The sequence below is a fragment of the Giraffa tippelskirchi genome, chromosome 5 (assembly GCF_054371585.1).
Source record: "Giraffa tippelskirchi isolate mGirTip1 chromosome 5, T2T-mGirTip1v1.2.pri, whole genome shotgun sequence".
Lineage (NCBI taxonomy): Eukaryota > Metazoa > Chordata > Mammalia > Artiodactyla > Giraffidae > Giraffa > Giraffa tippelskirchi.
This window is the reverse complement of record NC_137279.1, coordinates 115,963,229-115,986,575: the sequence shown is the minus strand read 5'-3', so window position 1 is coordinate 115,986,575 and position 23,347 is coordinate 115,963,229. Positions and strand designations below refer to the sequence as shown.

Genomic DNA, 23,347 nt, shown 5'->3' with positions numbered 1-23,347 from the left:
TGGCAACCCACTCCAGCGTTCTTGCCTGGGATGGCGGAGCCTGGGGGCTGCCGTCTATTGGGTCGCACAGAGTCGGACACAACTGAAGCGACTTAGCAGCAGCAGCAGTTACTCTAAAAGTAACTAAAGCCCAAAGAGTAGCAGTATGTTGTGAGTTTATGTCATATGTAAAAACAAAATTAGTGAGAACAGCAAAATAAATCCATTCCTGATAAACATTTCAACCAACTAGGAATAGAAACAGTATCAAAAACTAATCCATTAAGCAACCCAGATGTCCATTGACAGGTGAACAGATGAAGAAGCTGTGGTACATATTACAGTGAAATATTAGTCATAAAAAGAAACACACTTGAGTCAGTTCTAATAAGGTAGATGAACCTAGAGCTAATTATACAGAGTGAAGTAAGTCAGAAAGAGAAAAAATTATATCATATACTAGCACATATGTATCGGATCTAGAAAGATGGTACTGATAAAATGTTTTGCAGGGCAACAATGGAGTCACAGACAAATAGAGAATAGAGTTACAGACATGGCGAGTGGGGAAGAAGGACAGGGTGGGATTTATGGAGAGGTTCAAGGAGGGGGGCATAGGTGTACCTATGGCTGATTCATGTTGATATTTGCCAGAGACCAACACAATAGTATAAAGCAATTATTCTTCAATTAAACATAAATAAATTAAAAACACCAAATCCATTGCTACCCTTAACTATTGTGAAAGCCTGAATATTTTTCCCCCAGCATCAGGTACAAAGAAAGATAACTGCTTCCAATACTTTTATGCAACAACGTACAGGGTTTCTTTGCTAGTATAACAAGCTAATTAAAAAGAACATAGGCATTTAAAAGGAAGAAATAAAATGTCCTCTATTCATACATGACATGATCTATGTAAAAAAACAAAACAAAACAAAACAGTAATCTCCAAAATGCTTCCAGAACTAATCAGTGCATTTAGCAAGTTTTCAGTATACAAGGTCAATATACTATCAATAAATAGTCAGGAATTAAAGTAAAAATCAGTAACATTTACTATAACACCAAAATTATGAGACATATAAACATTATAAAATGTATGCAAATTCAGTATGGTGATATCACAAGCACTACTGAAAAAATCCATAGTAGACCTAAATTCATAAAGAGAAATTATGTGTTCATGAATTGTAAGCCTTGGTATTAAGATATCATGCTCAGTCGTGTCTGACTCTTTGTAGCCCCATAGACTGTAACCCACCAGACTCCTCTGTCCATGGAATTCTCCAGGCAAGAATACTGGAGTGGCTTGCCATTCCTTTCACCAGGGGATCTCCCCAACCCAGAGATCAAACCTGGGTCTCCTGCATTGCAGGTGGATTCTTTACCATCTGAGCCTCCAGGGAAGCCCATTAAAATATTAACTTGCCTCAATTAGCTCTATAAATTAGACAAAATCTGTCAAAATATTAACAGAATATTTCATAGAAATCAATATGGTGAACTAAAATGTATGTGGAAAGACAAAGGAAATGTAATAGCCAAAACAATTTTTTTTAAAGAACAAAATTGGAATGTTCACATTAACTGATTTCAGGACATGTAAACAAAGCTACAGTGATCAAGAGAACCTGGGAAGGAAGATAGTGCAAGATGGTGACATGGGAGAATCTTGAAACTCACCTCCCTCTATGAACAGACAACTCTACAGCTACACTGTTTAACAGTTCCCTCTGAAAAAGACCTGAAGACTAGCTGAACAGCTCCTTCACAACAAAGGGTAGAAAGGCTACATTGAGACAGGTAAGAGAGGCAGAGATGAGGCCTTAACAGAAACCCCATCCCTGGCATGGTGACCCACAATTGGGAGGGATTTCCCAAATCCAGAGCTTCTCTCTAAAGAGTGAGGGGCTTGTGCCCCACTTCATGCAACCCAGTCCTTGGAATCTGCACCGGAAAGAAGAACTTCAGAAATGTCTGTCTTTGAAAACCAACAGAGGTTCTCATCCAGGAGACCCAAAGGGCTATAAAGAACTGAGATACTCCTCTTAAAGAACTTGTGCACAGACGTCTGCTCCAGGGACTAGTGCAAAAACAGCAGTCTGAAAAGTACCTAGACTATATGTGAAAGGTGCCTGGATTGGGAGACTCATTTCTAATCTTAAAGCATTTGCTGGAGTGGTAGGAACTAATGAGCCTCTCCAGGACGGAGGTGCTGGCAGATGCCAGTTTTACTTCTCCCTCTATCTTGCTAGATCTCATAGGTATAGTTGCATGTAGTGCCCGCCTGCTCCACTGTCCCACTAAAGCTGGTGGATGTGCTCAGTCCAAACAGGACATCCTCCTTTATCCCTGAGTCCCAAGGGACTGTAACAATCAGAAACACAGATTAAGGAGGCTGCCACCACCAGGGTGCTGCACAGACAGCACATCGAAATCCATCCCCTGTTTTTCTGGGGGAAAAATTATTTATACTTGAATCTCCAGCTGAGAGTCAAAAAGTTCAAATTTGCTACACTAGGGCCTCAGAAGTTCTCTTGGAAAGTAAGCCAAATAGCCATTTTGCACTCTTCCTCAGCCTCACTACAGCTTGCCAGGTCCTCCCAGAAAGGAACTTGTACACTCATCTGGATCATTCATTTTTGCAACTGACACCCAGGGGATACCTCCAAATCACATTGTTTGGAAGGCAGCAGGGTTACGGTCGCAGTCCCACAGGACTGTCCAGGAAGTCCAGAAAGTTCTAAATAAGATGAACTAAAAGAGATCCATGCCAAGGCACATTATTAGTAAAGTGCTAATGGTATAAAACTGGAAATAAAATACAAGAAAAAAACTGGAAAAATCAAAAGTATGTGGAATTTAAATAATATGCTACTGAACAACCAATGGGTCAGTAAAGAAATCATAGGAGAAATTTAAAAGTACCTTGAGACAAATGAAGATGGAAATACAATATGCCAAAATCTATGGGATGCATAAAAAACACTTCTAAGAGGGAAATTCATTGCAATACAGATCAACCTCAAGAATCAAGAAACATTTCAAATAAAATCTAATTATACCAATAAAAGAACTATAAAAAGAAGGATGAATGAAGCCTCGTTAGTAGAAGGAAGGAAATAAGTTTTATAGTAGAAATAAAGGAAATAGAGACCAAAAGTTCAATAGAAAAGATCAGTGAAACCAAACTAGATATTTGAAAATATAAACAAAATTGACAAGTCTCTAGCTAGAGTCACCAAGGAAAAAGAAAAAACTCAAATGCATAAAATCAGAAGTGAAAGAGTAGAAGTTACAACTGATACCACAGAAATACAAAGGATCATAATACATTATAATAAACAATTATAATTTAACAAATTGTACCACCGAGACTAAATGAATAATTTTCTAGAAACATAATCTTATGCTCTATGAATCACAAAGAAAGAGGAAATCTGAATATGTCAATTACTAGTAAGGAGTTATCAAAAACCTAACAAATGAAAGTCCAGGACCAGAGAGTTTCCTTGGTGAAGTCTACCAAACATTTAAAGAATACTAAATATCAGTCTTTCCCAAACTCCTCCAAAAAAATGAAGGAATTTAGAGGATACACTTCTAAACTCATTTTACAATGTCAGTATTACCCTGTTACCAAAACAAGACAAAGGATGCCACAAAAAAGAAAATTATAGGCCAGTATCTTCAATGAACATAGAGGCAAAAATTGGCAATAAAATATTCACAAACTGAACTCTGAAAGAATCATGCGGCATGATGAAGTGGGATTTATTCTAAGGATGCAAGAAAATTTCAAATAAAAATCTTATTATACAGTTAATAACATAGAAAAAAAAAACAACCATGAGATGATTCAGCAATTCCACTCTGTGTATTTATCCAGAGAAAATGGAAACATTAATTTGAAAGGATATATATGTATCCCTATGTTCATTGTAGCCATAACCAAGATATGGAAACAACCTGAATATTTATGGATGAATTGATAAAGATGTGATATATATGTACATATATATATTTCTGAGTCATAAAAAATAATGAAATCTTGCCATTGTGAAAACATGGGTAGACCTTGAGGGTATTATGCTAAATGAAATAAATCAGATGATGAAAGACAAATACTGTATGATTTCACTTATATATGGAATCCAAACAGACAAAACAAAACTCATAGACGCCAAAGAAGAGGAGAGTTAAGAGGAGAAGTGAAATGGGTGAAGGGAATCAAGAGGTGCAGATTTACAGTTTTGTAATCAATTAGTCACAGGGATGCAAAGTACAGCAGTGTGACTGTAATTAATAGTGTATACTTGAAAGTTGCTTAGAGAGTAAATCTTAAACATGCTCATCACAAGGAAAAAAAATTGTTTTGTTGGTTTGTATGGTGATTGACAATAACTATACTTATTGTGGTGATTATGTGGTGGTGGTGGTGTTCAGTCACTCATTAATGTCCAACAGTTTGTTACCCCATGGACTGCAGCACGCCAGGCTTCCCTGGCCTTCACTATCTCCAAGAGATTGCTCAAACTCATGTCCACTGAGTCGGTGATGCCATCCAACTATCTCATCCTCTGTTGTCCCCTTCTTCTCCTTCCCTCATTCTTTCCCAGCATCAGGGGCTTTTCCAATGAGTCGGTTCTTCGCATCAGGGGGCCAAAGTATTGAAGCTTCAGCTTCAGCACCAGCCCTTCCAATGGACATTCAGGGTTGATTTCCTTTAGAATTGACTGGTTTGATCTCCTTGCTGTGAAAGGAACTCCTAAGTGTCTTCTCCAGCACCACAGTTCACAAGCATCAATTCTTCGGCACTCAGCCTTCTATATAGCCCAACTCTCGCATCCATACATGACTACTGGAAAAACCAAAGCTTTGACTATATGGACCTTTGTAAGCAAAGTGATGTCTTTGCCTTTTAATACACTGTCTAGGTTTGTCATAGCTTTTCTTCCAAGGAACAAGAGTCTTTTAATTCCTTTTAATTTAATTTCACTTTATTTGTCATGAAGTGATGGGACTGGATGCCATGATCTTAGTTTTTTGAATACTGAGTTTTAAGCCAGCTTTTTCACTCTCTTCTTTCATCTTAATCAAGAGGCTTTTTAGTTCCTCTTCGCTTCTGCCATTATTATGTGTTGGTGTATACAAATATTGAATCATTATGTTGTATACTTTATTTTTTTTTTTTTATTTTTTATTTTTTTCCAAATCAGAATTACCACGAAGATCATGTGTTTCAGAAACACGGACCAATGAAGTGGAATCTCATCATTTTGACAAATGATGTAAAAATTACCTCATTACATAGTATTCACTGAGTTGTTAGACTGAAGTGGTTATAACTAGCATTTAGTAGAGGGAAATGTAGTCAGACACTCTAGGATGAAGAGAATTTACACAGGCCATCAGCTTCAGATATTAGAAAGATTTACAGGATTTCTAGAAAATAAAGTGTCACAAACCTTTAGACATGACCAGCGCTGGTAAGGCTGAGGCAGCCAGTGCAGAGCAGATGGCATATCGCTTCTGCGTTGTATTCACTCTGCGGTGCCAACGTCGCCAGGTCTTGGTTGGTGCAAACATGCGGCCCCCACGACACATCTATTTTCCCAGTTAAGAATCACATTTCTCAAATTTTAGCAATTACAAACAGGTTATGCCTTGCTCAGTAAGAATTTTCGTCACCCTTCTGAACCAGCCTACTGACAGCAGGCAACTGTCGCTGAGAACAGAGTAAGACGCAAATTACGACATCATTGCAAGCAAAACCTTTTAATGCCAAGCCTGTAGACTTTAAGAATAACAGAAAAAAATCTTCCAAATATCAAATCTGTTTGAGAAGTGTTTAATCTGGATATTAGTGTCTTGAGCACAAATATTTTCACATCACTAAAATGAATAAGCCAGGTTCAGTTTGCCAAATGCTACAGCTGACCAGTCTAGGTGGTGCAACAAAGGATACATTTCCAAAAGCACCCTGACCAGAACGGTGAGTCCCGCCACCTCGAACCCTGGGAATTCGAGCCACAGCTCTGCCGGTACCCCAAGACTCAGCACTGGTTTGATGACCTGAAATTGTTCAGAAACACAAGCTTTGGCTCCCTACCAAAGTGTTCTGTGAGTACTGTTGTATACTTTAAACTAACAGCTAATATAATAGTACGTGACAATTTTAGCTCAATAAAAGAGAAAGAGAGCCTGATACTGACATAAAGATCAACGAATAGATCAGTGAAACAGAGCAGAAAGCCTAGAATTTTGAGTTGAGCAAATCATTATTTATAAGTGAGGAAACTGAGTCACAGAGAAATTAAAAATTGGAAAGGATATCAACTCATTCCTGCCACCTACTCTTCAAGTGGTGTCACTGAACTAGAAGGCTGGGAAATGGGAGAAGCAAGTCTTGAATTTTAGAGTTCTGTCCCTTCCAGTAATACACACTATCGTTGCAGCTTTTGTGACAAATTTCCTCCTTCAGAGTATCCCTGGGTGCTTAATTTATCGGTGTTTACTTATTAAAAAGTGTATTAGAGCAAGTAGAACAGCAAATATTTTCATCAGTTAGTACTTCCATGAAGCATCTTCATGGCAATGAGAAGTCATGATGGGAAGAAAATTGGAGAGGAAAATGGGTATTGTAACATTTTTATTGCATGTTATTAACAAATATTACATTCAATTGGAAATTTTTTGGTCTCCGACTTATCCAATCATAGTCTTAGTTAACACCAAGATATGACCAGTGTCTTTATTTAAAAACAAAAACAAAATTCTTACACTAAAACAGTAACGTCAGAGCTTGTACTGTAATATTAACAAAGGAAGCCCAATACAAGAAAGTAGTCTCTTCTGGAACTCAACTGTACAAAGCAAAGACACCTTTGTGTGTAACTACTGTCATGCATGCAAGCAATCGCCCAAGGTTATATAGATCACACCAGACCTTCTCTTCCCTGGCAATACAACAAATTATAAGGCATTTGTCAGTCTTAACCTCATAGCTGTGGAATTTGATTTTAAACAGCAAAATTCCATGTATTATGGAATTTTGTTTTTAAGATTATTTTTTTGTTGTTGTTCCTGTACAAGGGACAGCAGTTTCAGATGCTAAAGTGAGCTAAGCGTCTTACATAAAAGGACAGGTGTTTCCACTTCCCTGTTAATGACTCTCTAAGTGTGGATCATGATGGTCCTTATCAGTCATTACTAAATTTACTTCACAGAAATTAAGAATTAAATTACAGTTTCAAGGTTCATTAGGTCTTGTTAAATTTGTTGAATGGCCCACATGTGGATGTCTTGTCCTCCATGGGATATCTGTGAAACAGGTGTTTCAATTCATTGGAAGTTTGTTGCATTCTCTTCTGCCCAAAGATTATTATACAATTGTGTTTGAAATTCCAGGTTGGGTTCTTATATTTGAAGATCAGACTTCAAATAGTCATATTTGACTATCAAGTTTAACATAAAGAGAAATAATATGGAAATGGTCTCTTATGGGAGCTTTTAGAAAGGAGTATTGAATATGAAATTCAAGGGCAGAGTAGGGACCATATTCCAAACTTAATGTTTTTCTCACTTGTTTCAATATTCTGATGCCAAATAATTCCAAATAAAGTACAAGTGGAAAGTCTTTAACATTTTTATCCACACCTATGGGGATGGTGTCTTCTAATACAGTAAAGTGCAACTCATTTCTCTTTGTTTGAATGCAGGGAATATCAAACCAGATAAAAATTGCTGCTGTTGTATAAATCCTCTTTGCCTCCATTGTCCGTATATTCTCTCCTTAGCAAAAAAAAAAAAAAAAAAAAGCCCCAGACAATGTCACCATCAATTTAATGTTGTACTTTGAAAACCTAAGTCAAATAATCACAACCAGCAAATTTTTAGATACAAAAAGAAAAAAGAAAAAAACTAGGTCTCAGTCAGTAGTAACTGTCTAGGCTGTAAAACAAATGTTTATGTTTATGTTTATAAATCAGCCACTGAAAATACGATTAGAGAATCATATAGTTTGGAGAAGGTCAATTAACATAACTGATCTGTTATTTCATAATTTCATGAGATACTATAGATAATGCTAAATTTACATTGGAATTTTAGAAAAGAGATGAAATATCACATTAAATGTCTTAACAGATGTATCCTGAGGCAATGCAGTGTCATAAAAAGAGAAAGGAAATTGAGACTGGATTTCAGTTTCTTTAATCCCAGTTGTTTTCTTTCCATCAGATAATAGTGCCTGTGATTAAGAATGAGAAGAAACACCATACCTCACATTGATGATGATGATAATGATGATAATGATAAAACATGAACCAATGGCAGTTACAAAATTACTCAAGGACTGTTATCCCTGTAGACAGAGTGTTAGTAATTTTTCTTAGATACACAAAACTAAAAGTAGAAAACTTTGTAAAATAAATGAGAGTTTTTAATGATAAGAAGCAGATCCCGTAACAATTTTCTCAAGCTGTTAGTGTTTCACGTCCCACCTATAAGAACTGGAGGATTAGTACAGTAGTATCACCTGTCCTCCAGCTACATACCCACACTCTCAAGGCAAAGCATATTCAAATCCTTGAAGACTCTTCAAAAAAGAACTGTTTACAGTTGTATCACTAAAACAAAGACAACTGAGCTTCCTAAAGTATATATACCTTTCCATCAGAGAGTGGCTGAAATAGGCATTGATAAATTCTCAATACCTTTTCAATATAAACTTAAAAGGCCAAGTAAAGTAGGATAATTTTGGTACAGTAACTTATGAGATTGTAAAGGATCCCTGGGGCTGCCCAGGTGGTGCTAGTGGCAAAGAACTTGCCTGCCAGTGAAGGAGACATAAGGGACTGGGTAGACCCCTGGAGAAGAAATAGCAACCCACTCCAGTATTCTTGTCTGGGAAATCCCATGGACAGAGGAGCCTGGTGGGCTACAGTCCATGGGAAAACAAAGAGTCGGACACAACTTAGTGATTAAACAACAACAACAAAAGGATAGTACTTCTGAATACAGGCTTTAAAATCCAACAGATGTTTCAGTTGTACCAGTTTTCTCAATATTTAGGTTTTGAACATTTTTAAAAAATGAGGGCAAGAAAGAAAATCTTTTAACTTTGTGTGACCTCAAGGAACCTCCTGCTCCAATGTAAAACAGAGGGTGATATAGTAGTAAATAGGTCAGGGATTTGTTGTGAGGGAAAAATGAGATTGTCTTTATCAACTGCTAAGCATAGAGCATAGCACAGATTAAGCACTCAAAAATAAACTATCATCATTAGTTTGGTTATTGACCTTACTATTGTTAAGTTACTCAAACCATCATTGTTTCTTAGAGATATAACCCATGTGCTATTTATTCTGCAAACTCTATGATATAACATTGTGTTGTTATATAAATGGATTCCAACCACTAAAGCCTCATATATAATTACAATTAAAACATAAATACAACATTAATGAGCAGACTGCTTTGACTCTAAAAATTAACATTTAAGCATTTTAAAGTACTTCCTAGAATGATTTAAAATTTCAAGATACTTTAAACATGCCAGAAAATTCTTTCAGGATTGTCTAAAGTTTATTTTCATATCAGAAGCAACATTTTTTAATGGCAATAATTCACAGCACAATTTTTCAAATGACAAAAAGAATTTCTCACTTCAGACTTTGATTTAAAAGCATTGATTCAGAAGACAGTTCAGACTTTCCCAAAGACCAATGAATTTTAAAATGCCAGGCTGGCTTTGTTTGTTTTTTTCATTTAATCCAGTTTATGTACTTTTTCAGGCCTCCTTGATGGCTCAGCTGGTATAGAATCTGCCTGCAGTACAGGAGACCTGGGTTCAATTACTGGGTTGGGAAGATCCCTGGAGAAGGGAACAGCTATCCACTCCAGTATTCTGGCCTGGAGAATTCTATGTATAGTCCATGGGGTTGCAAAGAGTCAGACATGACTGAGTGACTTTTACTACTACTCTACACTTTTTCTGCAGTTTTAGCGTACCCGCTATTACTTTCTTTACCAAGGCAGCTAAAGAAACCAAAATAGAAGCCTTATAAGATTAATAATTAAATATTGCCTTAAGATGCAATAATTTTGCTGATGAAACATTGTTTTCCTTGAGGTTTGTTGAAATTCAAAACCCATAATGAATTGGGATTATAGAACCTAATAACCAGGTTTTTAAAAATTCAGCTCTTAACTCTTCTTAAAAATTACTAAAGGATACATAATTTATAAAAAGTCATAATATAGTATTCTATACATACAAATACATTTTTGATTCTAAATGTTTCTACAGCTTTTTATTTCCATTTCCTAAATATATATATATAAAGATCTACAAAATAATAATGGGAAAGTTAAGATTATAACAAGATAAATCACACTAGTAAGGAACTCAATAACTTAATATGATTACAAATTGACATGTGGATTTTTTGCTCATAATTTACAGATAATTCAAATAGAAATAAGATGTATAAATACCACAATTGATAAGAAAACATAACATTTTGCAAAAGATACTTTAATATCCTCCATTTGTTCTTAATATAAATTAAATGGTGCATTTCTTTCATTAGTTTTGTAATATCAAAATACTTTCCATACCTAAAATGCACATTATCTCCCTTTTTATAAAAACAAAGGTTAAAAAAGATGCTTATGGAGAAGCTCTATACAGTCACCAAAAACAAGCCTGGGAGCAGACTATGGCTCAGATCATGAACTCCTTATTGACAAGTTTAGACTTAAATTGAAGAAAGTAGGGAAAACCACTAGACTATTCAGGTATGACCTAAATCAAATCCCTTATGATTATACAGTGGAAGTGACAAATAGATTTAAGGGACTAGATCTGAGTCCTGATCTGAGTCCACTAGAGAAAGTGCCTGATGAACTATGGACAGAGGTTCGTGACATTGTACAGGAGACAGGGATCAAGACCATCCCCATGGAAAAGAAATGCAAAAAAGCAAAATGGCTGCCTGAGGAGGCCTTACAAATAGCTGGGAAAAGAAGAGAAGCGAAAAGCAAAGGAGAAAAGGAAAGATATTCCCATCTGAATGCAGAGTTTCAAAGAATAGCAAGGAGAGATAAGAAAACCTTCCTCAGCGATCAATGCAAAGAAATAGAGGAAAACAACAGAATGGAAAGGCTAGAGATCTCTTCAAGAAAATTAGAGATACCAAGGGAATATTTCATGCAAAGATGGGCTCGATAAAGGACAGAAATGGTGTGGACCTAACAGAAGGAGAAGATATTAAGAGGTGGCAAGAATACACAGAAGAACTGTACAAAAAAGATCTTCATGACCCAGATAATCACAACGGTGTGATCACTCACCTAGAGCCAGACATCCTGGAATGTGAAGTCAAATGGGCCTTAGAAAGCATCACTACGAACAAAGCTAGTGGAGGTGATGGAATTCTAATTGAGCTATTTCAAATCCTCAATGATGATGCTGTGAAAGTGCTGCACTCAATATGCCAGCAAATTTGGAAAACTCAGCAATGGCCACAGGACTGGAAAAGGTCAGTTTTTGTTCCAATCCCAAAGAAAGGCAATGCCAAAGAATGCTCAAACTACCGCACAATTGTACTCAGCTCACACGCTAGTAAAGTAATGCTCAAAATTCTACAAGCCAGGCTTCAGCAATACGGGAACCGTGAACTTCCAGATGTTCAAGCTCGTTTTAGAAAAGGCAGAGGAACCAGAGAGCAAATTGCCAACATCCGCTGGATCATCGAAAAAGCAAGAGAGTTCCAGAAAAACATCTATTTCTGCTTTATTGACTATGCCAAAGACTTTGACTGTGTAGATCACAGTAAACTGTGAAAAATTCTGAAAGAGATGGGAATACTAGACCACCTGACCTATCTCTTGAGAAACCTGTATGCAGGTCAGGAAGCCACAGTTAGAACTGGACATGGAACAACAGACTGGTTCCATATAGGAAAAGGAGTACGTCAAGGCTGTATACTGTCACCCTGCTTATTTAACTTATATGCACAGTACATCATGAGAAACGCTGGGTTGGAAGAAACACAAGCTAAACTCAAGATTGCCGGGTGAAATATCAATAACCTCAGATATGCAGATGACATCACCCTTATGGCAGAAAGTGAAGAAGAACTAAAGAGCCTCTTGATGAAAGGAAAGAGGAGAATGAAAAAGTTGGTTTAAAGCTCAATGTTCAGAAGATTAAGATCATGGCATCTGGTCCCATCACTTCATGGGAAATAGATGGGGAAACAGTGAAAACAGTGTCAGACTTTATTTTTTTGGGCTCCAGGATCACTGCTGATGGTGATTGCAGCCATGAAATTAAAAGATGCTTACTCCTTGGAAGGAAGGTTATGACCAACCTAGATAGCATATTTAAAAGCAGAGACATTACTTTGCCAACAAGGGTTCGTCTAGTCAAGGCTATGTTTTTTCCAGTGGTCATGTATGGATGTGAGAGTTGGACGGTAAAGAAAGGTGAGTGCCGCAGAATTGATGCTTTTGAACTGTGGTGTTGGAGAAGACTCTTGAGAGTCCCTTGGACTGCGAGGATATCCAACCCAGTCCATCCTAAAGGAGATCAATCCTGGGTGTTCATTGGAAGGACTGATGTTGAAGCTGAAATTCCAATACTTTGGCCACCTCATGCGAAGAGTTGACTCATTGGAAAAAGACCCTGATCCTGGGAAGGATTAGGGGCAGGAGGAGAAGGGGATGACAGGGGATTAGATGGTTGGATGGCATCACCAACTCGATGGACATGGGTTTGGGTAAACTCTGGGAGTTGGTGATGGACAGGGAGGCCTGGCCTGCTGCAATTCATGAGGTCACAGAGAGTTGGACACGACGGAGCGACTGAACTGAACTGAACTCTGTTTCTCCAAAATAGAAAATCATCAATTAAATTGTGTTTAAAATGGTGGTTTCTTTTTTGATATTTTAATCATTTTGAATTATAAAGCTCCCATGCATTTCCATGTGTTTGAATAAAAACATCAAATTAAATCACCCATCTACCTTCCTGCTGTATGCTTTAAAAAAAACAATTACATTGCTTCCCTTTATTAGTCTCCAAATAAGTAGTATTCATGTATAAACATCAAAATATATTTCTCTTCTAAATATCTAAATTTTCTTTTTTTAAAATTCTAAATATGCAAATGTATTCATCACAATTTTTAAAGATTTTTTCAAATAAGTTTTAAAACAAACATGCAAACATACTATTATATTTGAGTTTTAATTTGTCTCTGATCTCTTTATCATTTTAAATTATTATTTTAAAAATAATATTATTTTAAAAATAATATTATTTTAAAAATAATTATTATTGTAAAATATTATTTTTAAATTATTTCTACTATTTTGTGATGTCCTGGTTAAGAACTTTCAAAATGTCACTTTTTAGAAAACTTTTTCTAGATTAGTTACACTGCAGCTTTCATCCCTGGAAGGTGTCCTTTGTAAACCACTGCAAAGTGAATGTGAATCCAGTGGGAGCTGCTCTGTCACTTAGGTTTAGCTGATAGCACCTGTTGGAATAAACATGCTAAGGTTACTTGTAAGTGGATCCAAGGTGTTGATTTAAAATATAAATTCCTTTGTAGTTTAGATCTAGCCAGCTTAGAGAGTACTTCCTAAAATTCTAATCAAGAAAATTGCAATCACTGAATCATTTTTTCCCAGAATTCTAATTTAAACTGGAGACATCTTACATGAAATTTGATTTGCCCCAGTGAACACCCATTTCTTCATAATAAGGCAATGGACTAATGAACTTTCATGGCCTTTCACTTACTGAGAGTGGTATGTGGGAATGTCATTGGGCCATCACTACTCTTTCCACTGTCAAAAACCACAATAACTACCAAACCGGAATCTCAATGGGCAGACCTGGAATTTTTGTTAATGTGTCTCCTTGACAAGATATTAAATATTATTATAGTACCATTGGAGAGTCCTACTCCTTAAAAGAAATTTAGATACTGCCTCTATTCCTCCTTCATTCACTATTCAACTAGACATTTGTTGTTTTTTTTGTTTTGTTTTGTTTTGTTTGCACTGACCCTCTACTGTTGTTTTCTAGTCTATTCAAGTGATGTGTTTAGCTAGCCAATATAACCTGTTAACACATTGAATTTCCTAGCAGTGATTCAGGAGCTGTCACAGTAATCAGCATGGGAACACCTAACTGTTATAGATGGCTTCCTATTGATTGCTATAAAAACACACAAATAAATTGTGAACTCTAAAAATCTATTTACAGCCATAGATGTAATCCTTAAGTACAGTTTGCTGATTTTCAGCAGGCTTTGCTTGAGCAGTTCCTTTCTTTCAAGGACATCCATCATATAGCAACATTACAATAAAGCTTACGATTACAGGGTATTGAAACACCTATCCCTTAATAAAAAACAAAATAACACTTTCTTAACAGTAACTAATAAACCCACTTGACTAGGCTTTACTTTATATCCATGTTATATTTTACTGCATAGTCAATGCCTGTATGACAAGTCACCATTTGGAGGACAGAGTGGCAAACAGCCAAACCACTGGAGTCCTAAGTCTTAAACTGAATTCCTCCTCTGATACTTCCTTGCCATTTGAACTTAATCCATCTCAACAGCTTTGAGTCTCAATTTGTCTTATCTGTAACATGGAAATACTAGTTCTTTCCATTCCTGGGATTGTAACATTCAGAGGATTTCAGAATTCCACTACAGCTTAAAATGTATTTATTCAAATCCCTTTATTTTGAATTCAGAAACTGAAGGCCAGCATCAGAGTTTAACTGTAATCTTGTATCTTGTATGAAGATTATTCCTGAGACAGTAGTAACAGGGGTGATATTCACAAATTTAGTAACTATTCAAGCAGGGGCACCCATCGGACAGAACAGTAATGGGTTAATGTGACCACTTCCTGGCTGGAATGGATTATGCTTCTGTTGGTGTGTTCTGATTGTGTAATGTATTAGTTTGCCAGGACTGCTGTAACAAAGTGCCATGAACTGAGTGGCTTAGAACAACAGAAATTTATTGTCTCAATGTTCTGGAGACTAGACATCCAAGATCAAGGTTTTAGCCAGTGTTGGTACCCTCTGAGGGCTAAGAGGAAGAATCTGTTCCTGTGTCTCCTGTAGCATCTGGTAATTTTTTGGGAATCTTTAGCATTTTTTAGCTTGTGGAAGAACCCAAATAAGGCCACATTCTGAGGGACTGGGGTTTGAACTTCAATATAAAAATTTCGAGAGGACACATTTCTCAACCTATAGAACCTATAGAATACAAATATAGTACATAGCGGTGTTACAGTGTGAATTACTAGTATTCCATTGATAAACATAAATGCTTCCTGAAATATTCAGTAATATCTCTCTCATGGTGCCATTGATTTTCTAATAATTCTTTTTTTCTAGAAAAGTGTACAGAAGAAAGTCACCTAGAAATAAATTGATGTGTATTTTTCAAACTATTTGTAATAATAATAAAATTGATATCTTTATGACCAAAACTTATAAAATCTATCAGATACTGTGAAAAAAACACAGTTTTAGGAGCATCTAACATGTCATATTCTAGCACTCTAGCCCTTATTCTTTAATGTCAGCAGTCAATAAAATGAACATATTAAACCTGGATGGCATTCATCATCAAATGTTGGCAAGGATTTGCCAAGCTAAATATTTCTCAGGGTTTAACAACAATGACAATTTAGAAAGAAACAAGATAACACAATAAAATGTCAAGCGGACACCAAACCACAAGTTCTTTGAACTCATGCACATATATTCACCTGTGCACCATAAGAGGTGAGACTTGCATCCCATGTTCTAATTGAGAAAGGGAACTCTATCTCATAAAAACAGTGCTGGCCAGTCCAATTCAGACATCCAGAAGAAATATTAAATGCAAACTTAAGATCTTAATGCCAGTGCTGAGGTTTCCACAGTGCAAAGCTGAAATGTATTTTTATTTCCTTGAGCTTTATGAGGGTAATATGTTATAAATGTGTAGCCAAGTAATAGATAAGCCTGGTACTTTAAGGCTGTAGTTTTGAACATTTGGTTGTGAGCAAAAGTGCTGGGGACATAGTTTTATTGAGGGGCTGTATTTCATCACAATAGCCTTCCACTCTCGCTAGTAAGAGTAAATACAGTGGAGCTCATTTAAAATTCTCCTGTATTTGGAGAGAAAGAGTTTGGTTTACCAATAGTACCATTGACTCTTTTGTCTTTTTTGGCACTTTCTTCAGTGAATCAGTAATGTCAATGAGGGAGCTTGGGCACTTTGGAAATATATGAACTCCTTCAGGCCATTAGAATATCCAAATGTGTCACTTTAAACTATAAAGTCATTATAGAATTTATTGTTGCCTTCATTATATGTCATATTTTATCAATATATAGTATCTTTCAAATCATTTACATTTTCAAGCAATCATTTCATAAAACATTCTTTTCCTTGTTGTCATCTTCCATTTGCAATATATTTCCACAATTTCTTTAGGAAATCTTGCTCTGACTTCATGTTACAAAACTCTCCATTCTGATTCTACTGAAACCTACAGAACAAGGATTTGGGAACAAAGAAAAGCACTGAAGTAATGATCTGACCTGTGTTTACGGATTCATCTAGGGGATATCTCAGGTTTATGTGGAGTCACTCTACTGCAGCATTTGCCTGAAAATAGACTACTAGATATAGTAACACCATATCAGAATACAGCACAAGCTATGAAGGCCATGTTAATATATTACAACACACCCAAAAAGGATAAGGTCAGGGGGCAGAGAGGGTGCACTATGTGTCACTCTGAGAAAAAATAGTAGTATATCTAATGTGTATTTGATGTTCATAACGTGCCATACACTGTGCAGAGTACTTTCTACAGATGATCATAGTAATATTCACAACAATCTAACTCAGTAGACGATATCCTTATTCCCATTTTGAGGAAACAAAAACTGACGTTCAAACAAGGAAGTTAAGTATCTTTTGATCATCTCCTGGATAGACCAAATCTATGCTGGGGAAAAAAAAAAACAATCTCAGAAGTCATTTTCAAGGAGAATACTTCATTTGATATTAGATTGGAATTACTGAAGTGCAATGGAAATAAAATGGATGAGAAAATAAATACATGCTTGTTTTTTGTGCTTGCATTAACACAAATAATTGCAAACAGGAAAGCAGAAAATCTATGCCAAATTAAGGTTTCCATTAAAAGAAATGTTTGCTAAGGAAAAAAAAAATCAATGATATTTTTTCTTTATGTCAAAAGTCTATGATGAAAGACAAAAAAGAACCTTTTTCTAAAGGAAATTTTTTAAAAGGCACTCAAAGATGATTCTCTTTAGGCTTGTAATATGTGATAAAAGAAAAAAGAGAAAAAGTAAACCATAAAATAAATGAATACTATGCCTTTCATAATGAGGTAAACAATTATACCTTTTAAAATATCCACATGGAAAGGCTTCTAACAATTCACCCTTAAAGATCATCATAGAATCTAACTGTGAGCAACTGAAAAGGCTGCCACCATCTTTTGTAAAGGATTGCATTTAAGGCATTACCTAAGTGCGTGTTTTATAACATCTTTTTCTCCTTAATGACAAAACAAATGGACAAAGCAATAAAACCCCCAGTCTCTAAGGTCTCTGGCTGACATCACACAAGGCATCCTAACCCATTAATTACCAAAGACCACCTTTCACATCAGCTCTCATGTGCACCTACCACCATAGTCACAAGGAGTTGAAGGATGAATGTAAGAACCTGCCCAGAGTCCTGAACATAGTCCTGCGAACTCATGTCTCCTGTGTCTCCTGCATTGAAGGCAGATTCTTTAACTGCTGAGCCATTGAGAAAATAGGACACAAATGGAATAATCTGTGTATCCAGGTGGCCATTGGACTGAATATTTGTAAATTTATCAGTGACTTTAGAATGAGCTGTTTCAGTGACTCACTTTTCGTAATATATCAGTGCTATGTTATACTAGAAACAATCTGTCTTGAAACTTTCTCTTCCTTTGGCTTTCAAGACACCACTTTTTCTTGATTTGCTTTCCAACTCCCTCAACACTCCTCAACCAATGTTTTGTTTCTGAGGCTGGAGGCTACTCATATTCCAGACATTCTTAGATGCTGGTGTAAATCAAAATATTACTTTTGTTCCCTTTCTTTTTAGTCTACATAGGTTCCTCTGAGTGAGCTCATCCTTTCTCACAACTCTGAATTTGTCTTTATCGTGTTTCAGTCTCACAGTGAACTGTATTAGTAATCACTTTTGTGCCTACCTAGGAAATAAAAATTTCATTCTTGATTTTTCCCTCTCCTTTACCTCATCACATTTCAACACCCACTTCGTTTCCTTTCACCTCCCTCTACCTGATCTCAAAGCAACCCTTTCCCTTGCATTCATCCCTAAGGCTACTTCTGGTTTGCGTTATTTCTTAATTGAAGTGAAAGTCGCTCAGTCACATCAGACTCTTTGCAACCCCATGGATTATACATCCATGGAATTCTCCAGACCATAATACTGGCATGGGTAGCCCTTCTCTTCTCCAGGGAATCTTCCCAATCCAGGGATCAAACCCAGGTCTCCCGCACTGCAGGTGGATTCTTTACCAGCTGAGCCACCAGGGAAGCCCAAAAATATTGGTGTGGGTAGCCTGTTCCCTTCTCCAGGGTATCTTCCCGACCCAGGGATTGAACCCAGGTCTCCTGCGTTGTGGGCAGATCCTTTACCAGCTGAGCTACCAGGGAATCAGCTAGCTATGTGTATACATCTATCCCATCCCTCTTGGACCTCCCTCCCACTCCACCTCCACATTACCTCCTAGGTCATCACAGAGCACCGAGCTGAGCTCCCTGTGCTATACAGCAGCTTCCCACTAGCTATCTATTTTACACATGGTAGTAAATATATATATATATATTTATGTCAATGGCACTCTCTCAATCTGTCACACCCTCTCTCTCCCCATCCTGTGTCCACAAGTCTGTTCTCTGTGTCTGTGTTTCTATTCCTGCCCTGCAAATAGTTTCATCAGTACTGAGGTCCCTCTAATGAGCTGGGTTTTGGAGCCTGAGACTATGCTAGAAATATGACAGTGAGTGCTAAGTTGCTTCAGTCGTGTTCGACTCTTTGCGACCCTATAGACTGTATGCCACCAGGCTCCTCTGTCCTTGGGATTGTCCAGGCAAGAACACTTGAGTGGGTTGTTATTGCCTCCTCCAAGGAATCTTCCCAACCCAGGGGTCGAACCCATGTCCCTTAGGTCTCCTGCATTGGCAGGCAGGTTCTTTACCGGCAGAGCCACAAGGGAAGTCCGTTTCTTACTTAGGTCTATATAATATATTTTATCAAGTGATTTATGAGAAAAAAAAAAGCCTCAGGAGTATGATTGCATGTTTGAGAATTTGGCTGGTATTCTTTCTAAAGCCAGATTAAATGAGATCTCTCACATTTCTTCTGGGCTTCTATACATGTAAGCATGTATTAATATAATACAGGCAGATGGCTTATGCTTAGGCTAAATGCCAAACTTAAGTGAATGTGAATAAGTAAATAATAATCACCAACAAATTTGTTAATTGTGTCTTGTTAATAGCCCCATAAACAGTGTAGGTTTATGGAGTCATTTGAACGAAGAAAAGGAAACTAGCATATATTAATACCTACTAAATCCCTGAGTATCCTAGGTATGTTACATATTTTATTTCACTATGCTACAGAGTTTTTGAAGACAAAGATTGTTTCCTGTTCAGTTCTAAAGTTTCTGATATAGCTCGTATTCAATAAAATTTGCTTATTAATTAAATGAAGTATTATTGCAATTCAACCAGGTGAATTCTTCTGCTATGGAAATTTAACAGATGAGCAATTCAATATTTGAAACATTAATTTGGACTAAGTTTTATTGATTTATTTAATTTTTAAAGTCCCTATGACCTTGCAGGATATATAACTTTTATGAACAAGATAAGTTAAAGTTGTTAATCTCAAAAATGTTAAATCCTGTGACGTGAAGTGTGACAATCGCTTAGTCATGTCCAACTCTTTGTGACCCAATGGACTGTAACCCATGAGGCTCATCTGTCTATGGGATTCTCCAGGCAAGAATACTGAAGTGAGTTTCCATTTCCTTGTCCAGAATCCTGTGAAAGAGACAGACAAAACAAGAAAAAGAAGGATGGGTAGAAAATTGTAGCATACGGCATTAGCACTATTCTTACTTGAAAGATGACCCAAAAATCCACATAATAGTCAACAATTGTACATTCAGCAAATGTTTGTTGGTATGAAGGAGTAACTTCAGTGGAAAGAATCTGGCTGCAATGCAGAAGACACGGGTTCAATCCTGTGTCAGGAAGATCCCCTGGAGGACAGCATGGAAACCCACTCCAGTATTCCTGCTTAGAGAATCCTATGGATAAAGGAGCCTGGTAGGCTATAATCCATAGGGTCGCAAAGAATCAAACACGACTGAAGTGACTGAGCATGAACACGAGCACATAGGAATAACTAAGCTATTTTTTTTTCAGATAGTTGTAATCGCTATGTAGAGGTAGGGCAACATTAGGTGGTATAGTGAGGAACTCAGGTGAGAACTTTTGTATGAATAGCAAAAAGGAATAATCCATATGTAACTCTGGCCAAGACGGGTTACAGAGAGAGAAAAATAAAAATGTCCAAGAAACAAACCATGCCAGAGTGGCAGTCCTAGTGGGCACTAGTATTTTGTAGAATATGATTCCAAAGACCCTTTGTAAGAAGGGTCAATTCAAGTCAATTCAAGAACCATGTAAAAATTCAGCTTGAATTATTATTTTGTTAGAAAATAGCCTTACATGTTTATGGGCATTTTTACATTCAGTTCAGCCACTCAGTCGTGTCTGACTCTTTGCGACCCATGGACTGCAGCACACCAGGCTTCCCTGTCCATCACCAAATCCTGGAGTCAGCTCAAACTCATGTCCATCAAGCCAGTGATACCATCCAACCATCTCATCCTCTGTCATCCACTTCTGCTCCTGCCTTCAATCTTTCCCAGCATCAGCGTCTTTGCTAATGAGTCAGTTCTTCACATCAGGTGGCCAAAGCATTGAAGTTTCAGCTTCAGCATCAGTCCTTCCAATGAACATTTAGGACTGATTTCCTTTAGGACTGACTGGTTTGATCTCCTTGCAGTCCAAGGGACTCTAAAGAGTCTTTCCCTACACCACAGTTCAAAAGCATCGATTATTTGTTGTTCAGATATCTTTATAGTCCAACTCTCACATCCATACATGACTACTGGAAAAACCATAACCTTGACTAGACAGACCTTTGTTGGCAAAGTAATATCTCTGCTTTTTAATAAGCTGTTTAGGTTGGTCATAGCTTTACTTCCAAGGAGCAAGCGTCTTTTAATTTCATGGCTGCAATCACCATCTGCAGTGATTTTGGAGCCAAGAAAATCAAGTCTCTCACTGTTTCCTCTATTTCCCCATCTATTTGCCATGAAGTGATGGGACTAGATGCCATGATCTTAGTTTTCTGAATGAAGAGTTTTAAGCCAACTTTTTCACTCTCCTTTTTCACTTTCATCAAGAGGCTCTTTAGTTCTTCTTTGCTTTCTGCTATATGGGTGGTGTCATCTGCATATCTGAGGTTGTTGATACTTCTCCCAGCAATCTTAATTCCAGCTTGTGCTTCAAACAGCCTGGCATTTCGCATGATATACTCTGCGTAAAAGCTAAATAAGCAGCCTTGACGTACTTGTTTCCCAATTTGGAACCAGTCTGTTGTTCCATGTCCAGTTCTAACTGTTGCTTCTTGACCTGCATACAGATTTCTCAGGATGCCGGTAAAGTGGTCTGGTATTCCCATCTCTAACAATTTTCCATAGTTTGTTGTGATTCACACAGTCAAAGGCTTTGGCATAGTCAATAAAGCAGAAGTAGATGTTTTTCTGGAACTCTCTTGCTTTTTTGATGATCTAACGGATGTTGACAATTTGCTCTCTGGTTTCTCTGCCTTTTCTAAATCCAGCTTGAACATCTGGAAGTTCACAGTTCACGTACTGTTCAAGCCTAGCTTGGAGAATTTTGAGCATTACTTTGCTAGCGTGTGAGATGAGTGCAATTGTGCTGTAGTTTGAACATTCTTTGGCATTGCCTTTTTGGGGAATTAGAATGAAAACTGATATTTTCCAGTCCTGTGACCACTGCTGAGTTTTCCAAATTTGCTGACATGTTGAGTGCAGCACTTCCACAACATCATCTTTTAGGATTTGAAATAACTTAACTGGAGTTCTATCACCTCCATTACTTTGTTCATAATGATGCTTCCGAAGGCCCAGTTGAATTTGCATTTCAGGATGTCTGGCTCTAGGTGAGTGATCACAACACTGTGGTTATCTGGGTCATGGAGATCTTTTTTGTATAATTCTTGTGAATTTTTGCCACCTCATCTTAGTGTCTCCTGCTTTTGTTAGGTCCATACCATTTCTCACATTTACTGTGACCATCTTTGCATGAAATGTTCTCTTGGTATCTCTGATTTTCTTAAAGAGATCTTTAGTCTTTCAAATATCAAAATAGTGAAGTTACAGGGCAAATAATCAATAACTAAATTATGTTCAATTCTAACCTTTAAAAAAATACTTGGAAATTGAATGATTAATGTATATGTAAACCTTTATATGACCTAGATCAAATCCCTTATGAGTATACAGTAGAAGTGACAAATAGATTTAAGGGACTAGATCCGATAGAGTGCCTGATGAACTATGGACAGAAGTTGGTGACATTGTACAGGAGACAGGCATCAAGACAATCCCCATGGAAAAGAAATGCAAAAAAGCAAAATGGCTGTCTGAGGAGGCCTTACAGATAGCTGGGAAGAGAAGAGAAGCAAAAAACAAAGGAGAAAAGGAAAGATATTCCCATCTGAATGCAGAGTTCCAGAGAAGAGCAAGGAGAGATAAGAAAGCCTTCCTCAGCACTCAGTGCAAAGAAATAGAGGAAAACAACAGATTGGGAAAGACTAGAGATCTCTTCAAGAAAATTAGAGATACCAAAGGAGCATTTCATGCAAAGATGGGCTCGATAAAGGACAGAAATGGTATGGACCTAACAGAAGCAGAAGATATTAAGAAGAGGTGGCAAGAATACACAGAAGAACTGTACAAAAAAATCTTCACAACCCAGATAATCATGATGATGTGATCACTCACCTAGAGCCAGACACCCTGGAATGTGAAGTCAAGTGGGCCTTAGAAAGCATCACTACGAACAAAGTTAGTGGAGGTGATGGAATTCCAGTTGAGCTATTTCAAATCCTAAAAGATGATG

The 23,347-nt window shown here is 37.1% G+C and overlaps 1 protein-coding gene and 2 non-coding genes across 3 annotated transcripts in view; 1 reads left to right on the top strand and 2 right to left on the bottom strand.

Moving 5' to 3' along the window:
* LOC145507884 (uncharacterized) overlaps positions 1–23,347 on the top strand; it is a 542,600-nt gene that overhangs the window by 393,916 nt on the left and 125,337 nt on the right. The gene's annotated exons all lie outside the window — the stretch shown is intronic.
* LOC145508092 (small nucleolar RNA SNORD18) lies at positions 5,194–5,265 on the bottom strand. The gene has a single exon (XR_014055354.1). It is a non-coding gene; the product is annotated as a small nucleolar RNA SNORD18 (small nucleolar RNA).
* On the bottom strand, positions 5,651–5,749 carry LOC145508096 (small nucleolar RNA SNORD16). Its single transcript, XR_014055358.1, has one exon. It is a non-coding gene; the product is annotated as a small nucleolar RNA SNORD16 (small nucleolar RNA).